Here is a 7,049-nt window from a genome sequence, read left to right on the forward strand (position 1 = left end):
GGCCCGACCCAGGCGAAGTCCGCGCAGAGCTGGGTCTCAAGCGGGGAGCAGAGAACTTGCCGCAAGCCATGCAGAGAACCTCGGGAGGGAGCAGAGCACGGAGCGCGGAGCCCTGGGGGTCGGCCAGCCGGTGTCAGGGCAGAGGCGCATTGAAAGGTTGAATGGGACCAAAGTAGCTGGAGAGTCCAATGGACATCATCTGCCACACAGGTGATGGGTGGGGGGGATGGGGGTATACTGGGGCCGGGGGATGGGAAATGTGCACTGGTGAAGGGATGGGTGTTTCATCCTTGTGTGATCGAGACTTAAACCGGAAAGCCTTGTAACTGTTCTCACGGTGATTCAGTAAATAAATTTATATAAAAAAAAAATCCGGGTGACTCAAGGGGTCGACCTCCAGACTGAGCAGGGCTGGAGTGGGGGGAGGGGGAGAATGGGGGTAGTGAGGGGAGTGGGGGTGGGGGGGAGAAGGAGGTGGTGGCAAGGAGGGGAGGGGGCCCCTCAAGTCTGGCCCAGCGCCTGAGCCTGCCAGTCATCTGGTCTGAAGATTTCCAGCCCTCTGTTTGCTGCCTTATTCACTTGCGGGTCACTAGGCTCACGAGGTCGCCTCAGGCCCTGCAGCAGGAGCTGAGCATGGGGCCACCCAGGTGTGGGGGACCGAGCCAGGCAGTGTGGCCAGTGCTTGGCCCGCAGGAGAATCTCTCCCTCCTGTCCCTGTCATCCCCACACCTTCGCGGTTTAAGGTGGGCCACACCCAGTGTTTTTTCCTCCTGGTTCTGACCTCAGGGATAATTCTTGGCAGGCAGGGGGCCATATGGGGTACCAGGAATGGAACCCCAGTCTGCAGTGTGCACGTGACTGTACCTTGCTCTGTGCTATCACTCCAGCCCTTTATTACCTTTATTATTTTTTTCAATTCAGGTTAGTTTGCCTTTGACCACACCAAATGGTGATGGGAATTAGAGATAAACAGTCTGAACCCCACCCTCTTCCAGGACAACTACAGAAACTTGCCAAAGTGGCTTTGGCTTCCTTATTTTATTTGGGTATTCGGGGTCTTGGGGTAGACCAACTCCCTCTAGGGGGCTCAAGAAACCAGAAAGGGTTCGAGAGACCAGGTTGATCACAAACAGCAAAACACCTGCCCCACTCTCCCATCTCTCTGTCTCAAACCCTGTTATTCAAAATTTGCTGTGATGGACTTACCCACACCCCATCACCCTGAATATCTGAGAGCGCCTCATTCCCCTCTCCCTGGAAAACAAAAAGCCCCAGCCCAGCTATTTGTCTCTTCCTTCACTAATGAAGGATAAAGGGGAAATTAAGATCAAGCAGGCCTTGGGGCTAGAGCGATAGCACAGGGGGTAGGGCGTTTGCCTTGCATGTGGCCCACCCAGCTTCGATTCCTAGCACTCTATAGGGTCCCCCGAGCACTGCCAGGAGTGATTCCTGAGTGTATGAGCCAGGAGTAACCCCTGTGCATCGTCATGTGTGACCCAAAATGCAAACAAAAAAAAGATCAAGTACTCATAGAAAGAAAGAAGGGAAGGAAGGAAAGAAAGAAAGAAAAGGAAGGATGAAGAAAATAACGGAAGACACAAAGGAAGAAAAACACAATGGAAGGAAGGAAAGGAAGAAAGAAAAGGAAGGATGAAGGAAGAAAGAAAGAGAAGGAAGAAGGAAGAGAAAAAGAGAGGAAGAAGGAAAGAAAGCAGGAAGAAAAAAGAAAAGGAAGGAAGGAAGAAGTTTTGTGTTAGAAGGAAGGAAGAAAGAGAGAGAAAGAAGAAAAGGAAGGAAGGAAGGAAGGAAGGAAGAAAGGAAGGGAGGAAGGAAGGAAGGACTAAGCTTTGGGTTGGAAGATTCAGGAGGAAGTGTGGACCTTCAAGTCGCTCTCCCACCCACAGCACTGGAGGAACCACTGAACCCCTGAATAAATTTTTTGAAAATCCTCGGAGGTCTTGGGATATTTCTGTGTTCCATCTCCATGTGCTAATTCTGCACATTCATTCCTAAACAAGCCCCCCCCCCACTCCCGGCTTCATCCCAAAACTCAGGGGTTTAACGGACTGAAATTTCAGCCCACACACCTCCACCGCGGTGAACAGGGCAAGCACAATGTTTAGAACATCTGAAATCTGTGGGAATCCCCACAACTCTGGCAGGGAGTAGGAGAGTGTTTGGGGGTCCTTCAAAATGTATGGAGTGGGGTGCTGGAGCTAGAGTACAGAGAGGAGGGTGTTTGCCGTGCATGCGGCCAACCCGTGTTCCATCCCCAGCATCCCATAGGGTCCCCTGAGCACTGCCAGGAGTCATTCCTGAGTGCAGAGCCAGGAGGAACCCTGAAGAATGCTGGCTGTGACCACAAAGAGCAAAAAAAAAAAAAAAAGTACGGAGGGGGAGGAGGTGTGAGGATGATCCTGATGGAAAACCTTAAAAAGGGTCAGGAAAAGGGGACAGAAATGTGGGCAGGCCCTTGCCTTGCCGCGGCCCACATGGGTTCGATCCCCTGCACCTTAGGGAGACTTGAACTCCCACACCTTTAGCTCTGCTGTGGCCACCCCCAAATAAAGCCAGAGCACTGGTTGGCAGGGTGGCGGGCTGTAGAAGTGGGCGAGGATTAGGGGTCTTTCTGCTGAGAGCTGGGAAGTCCGGGGAGCGTCAGCAGGTTCTGGAGGAAGGTCAGGAGCAGGGGTGGACAATCCTGAGAGAAATGTTCTAGGACAGGGATGGAAACGCTCCACAGCGCCGTCCTGTGGCGAGGAGAGGAAGTGGCACGTCCCGGGGTTACAGGGAAGATTTCCAGCGCTGGGGTTGGCTTCAATGATTAAGGATCAAGACTCAGTACTATATTGAAGAGGAGTGGTGAGAGTGGGCATCCTTGTCTTGTGCCTGATCTCAGAGGAAAGGCCCTTAGTTTTTCCCCGTTGAGGATAATGCTTGCCGTAGGCTTGTGATAGATGGCTTCGACTATCTTGAGAAAAGTTCCTCCAAATCCCATGTTGGCGAGGGTTTTCATCATGAAAGGATGTTGGATCTTGTCAAATGCTTTCTCTGCATCTATTGATATTATCATATGGTTTTTATCTTTACTTTTGTTGATATGCTGGATATAGTACTGGAAGTACTTGCGATAGCTATTAGACAAAAAAAAGAGATTAAGGGCATCCAGATAGGAAAGGAAGAAATCAAACTCTCACTATTTGCAGACGACATGATACTATATCTAGAGAAGCCTAAAACCTCTACTAAGAAACTCTTAGAAACAATAGACTTATACAGTAAAGTTGCAGGCTACAAAATCAATACCCAAAAATCCATGGCCTTCATATATGCAAACAATGAGGCAGAGGAAAGGGACATGAAAAAAGCAATCCCATTCACAATCGTGCGCCAGAAAATCAAGTACCTCGGAATCAGCTTAACCAAGGAAGTAAAAGACCTTTACAAAGAAAACTACAAAACGCTACTCCATGAAATCAAAGAGGACATGAGGAAATGGAAACATATACCCTGCTCGTGGATAGGGAGAATCAATGTTGTCAAAATGGCAATACTCCCTAAAGCATTATACAGATTCAATGCGATCCCTATAAGTATACCCATGACATTCTTCAAAGAAATGGATCAAGCAATCCTAAAATTCATATGGAATAACAAACGTCCAAGGATAGCTAAAACAATTCTTGGGAAAAAGATGATGGGAGGCATCACCCTCCCCAACCTCAAACTTTACTACAAAGCAGTAACAATTAAAACAGCATGGTACTGGAACAAAGGCAGAGCCGTAGACCAATGGAACAGGGTGGAATATCCCTACACACAACCCCAAATGTATGATCATCTAATCTTTGATAAGGGAGCAAGAGATGTGAAGTGAAGCAAGGAAAGCCTCTTTAACAAATGGTGCTGGCACAACTGGACAACCACATGCAAAAAAATGGGTTTAGACCTTGAACTGACACCATGCACAAAAGTCAGATCAAAATGGATTAAAGACCTCAACATTAGACCACAAACCATAAGGTACATTGAAGACAAGGTCGGCAAAACCCTTCACGATATTGAAGATAAAGGTATCTTCAAACGTGACACGGAACTAAGCAATCTAGTAAAAACAGAGATCAACAAATGGGACTACATTAAACTAAAAAGCTTCTGCACCGCAAAAGATACAGTGACCAGAATACAAAGACTATCCACAGAATGGGAAAGGATATTTACACAATACCCATCAGATAAGGGGTTGATATCAATGGTATATAAAGCACTGGTTGAACTCTACAAGAAGAAAACATCCAACCCCATCAAAAAATGGGGCGAAGAAATGAACAGAAACTTTACCAAGGAGGAAATACGAATGGCCAAAAGGCACATGAAAAAGTGCTCTACTTCACTAATCATCAGAGAGATGCAGATCAAAACAACCATGAGATACCACCTCACACCACAGAGACTAGCACACATCCAAAAGAACAAAAGCAACCGCTGTTGGAGAGGATGTGGGGAGAAAGGGACCCTTCTTCACTGCTGGTGGGAATGCCGACTGGTTTAGCCCTTCTGGAAAACAATTTGGACGATTCTCAAAAAATTAGATATTGAATTCCCATTTGATCCAGCAATACCACTGCTGGGAATATTTCCCAGAGAGGCAAAAAAGTACAATCGAAACAACATCTGCACATGTATGTTCATCGCAGCACTGTTTACAATAGCCAGAATCTGGAAAAAACCCGAATGCCCCAGAACGGATGACTGGTTGAGGAAACTTTGGTACATCTATACAATGGAATACTATGCAGCTGTTAGAAAAAAGGAGGTCAAGAATTTTGTAGTTAAGTGGATGGGCATGAAAAGTTTCATGCTGAGTGAAATGAGTCAGAAAGAGAGAGACAGACATAGAAAGATTGCACTCATCTATGGTATATAGAATAACAGAGTGGGAGACTAACACCCAAGAACTGTAGAAATAAGTACCAGGAAGTTGACTCCATGGCTTCGAGGCTGGCCTCACGTTCCGGGGAAAGGGCAACTCAGAGAAGCGATCACCAACTACATTGTAGTCAAGGCCATGTGGGGGAAGGGAGTTGCAGGCTGAATGAGGGCTAGAGACTGAGCACAGCGGCCACTCAACACCTTTATTGCAAACCACAACAGCTAATTAGAGAGAGAGAACAGAAGGGAATGCCCTGCCACAGTGGCAGGGTGGGGTGGGGGGGAGATGGGATTGGGGAGGGTGGGAGGGATGCTGGGTTTACGGGTGGTGGAGAATGGGCACGGGTGAAGGGATGGGTTCCCGAACTTTTTATGAGGGAAGTATAAGCACAAAAGTGTATAGATCTGTAACTGTACCCTCACGGTGATTCTCTAATTAAAAATAAATAAATTTTAAAAAAAAATTGGAGAAAGAAAAAAAAGAAAATTAAATTAAAATAATTTTTTAAAAAACAAAACAAAAAAATAAAGTTAAAAAATAAGAATAATATGGGTAATAAATAAAATTAATACATGAAAAATTAAAAAAAAAAGGATCAAGACTCAGGCAACAGACAGAGAGAAAAGTGGGTAGAGAAGCGCTTCCCTCGCAGCAATTAACCCGGGTGCCAACCTACGCACCCATACAGCGTTCCCTGAGCACCTACAGGAGTAATTAATGAAAGAATAGCCAGAAGCCACCCCAGGACATTGATGTGTGTGACCCTAATCAGAAACTTGTATCACTTGTATCACTTATATCACTTGTCATCCTGTTGATCTTCGATTTGCTTGAGTGGGGGCCAGTACTGTCTCCATTCATCCCTGTGGAGTGCGACTGTGGCCCAATGGTATCTGCTTGCTCCAGGAACACGAAGAGCCTCAAACCATTCATTCAGAGTTTTGACGAAGTCTGATCATGTCGTAGGTGGGCGGCCATGCGGTCTTTTGATGTCCCGTGGAATCCAGTCTATCGCAATCCCATGTCTCAAGGGGAGTTCAGAACTTTTCTTGCTCAGAGCGAAGAGAACAAAAACTGTAAGAAAATAACCCTGCCTAGCTCCTTCCAGACCAGGTTCAATCCTCTGCACCCCTTGTGGTCCAGAGACAAAGCTATGGCAATAGGGTCACTAAGGATCAAGCAAGCTGCTTGGGTCGCTGAAGCGGGAGCAGAGCAGTTCGGGCTCTTGGCTTGCAGTCACAGGCTCCTGCTTCCTTCTTTGGCTCTCCATACAGTCCCACCATCATGCCGGAGTGATTCCTGAGTGCAGAGCCAGGACAAGCCCTGAGTGTTGCAGGATTTATAGCCCCAAGTCACGAACAAACCAAATATAACCGAAGCAGCCGCAGTCCCTTATTGGAGGATTCTCTCACCCCAACGTGGGGGGTTCTGAGCTGTATCTTGCTGTGTTCATGCTGCCTTTTCCTTGTAGAAGAGGGTTGGGCACCCTCAGGATGCGGGGTGATGGGGTGGGATTTTCCATAACAGGAAACATTCAAAGGGCTCGGTCATAGGCATCACAAGGTGCAGTCAGAACTTTTCTTGCACAGAGAACAAAAAATGTAAGAAAATAACCTTGTCTTGCTCCTTCCAGGCCATGTTCAATCCTCTGCACCCCTCAAGGTTCAGAGACAACGCTGGGGCAACCCATTCGACCCCCAGAGGAGATTCAGCTATGTACCCCACAAAGACCTGAAGGCTGGAATCGAACTCAGGTTACTCAAGGGAAAGACAAGCACCCACAGACTCTCCTACCGCTGCACCTATGGAAGAGGCTTGCTTGATCCTGAATTACCCCATACTTAACACTGAAGCTAACCTAAGAGTGGAAAATTCTTAAGGGAAAAAGTCCTGGGGAGGAAAGAAAACGCCCTTAGCGCCATCTCTTGGCTATTCGGCGAAACTACCGCGGCCCGACTTCCCATGCTTAAGATTTCTAGTCCTTTGCTTTGCTTCAATGTGAGGGACAGGGTCATTAAGGATCAAGCAAGCAGTGCAGGCCGCTGGACCGTGAGCAGAGCGGTGAGTGCTCTGGCTTGCAGTCACAGGTCCATGGTTCTTTCTTTGGCTCTCCACA

Source organism: Sorex araneus, chromosome 7 (genome assembly GCF_027595985.1).
Source record: "Sorex araneus isolate mSorAra2 chromosome 7, mSorAra2.pri, whole genome shotgun sequence".
Classification (NCBI taxonomy): domain Eukaryota; kingdom Metazoa; phylum Chordata; class Mammalia; order Eulipotyphla; family Soricidae; genus Sorex; species Sorex araneus.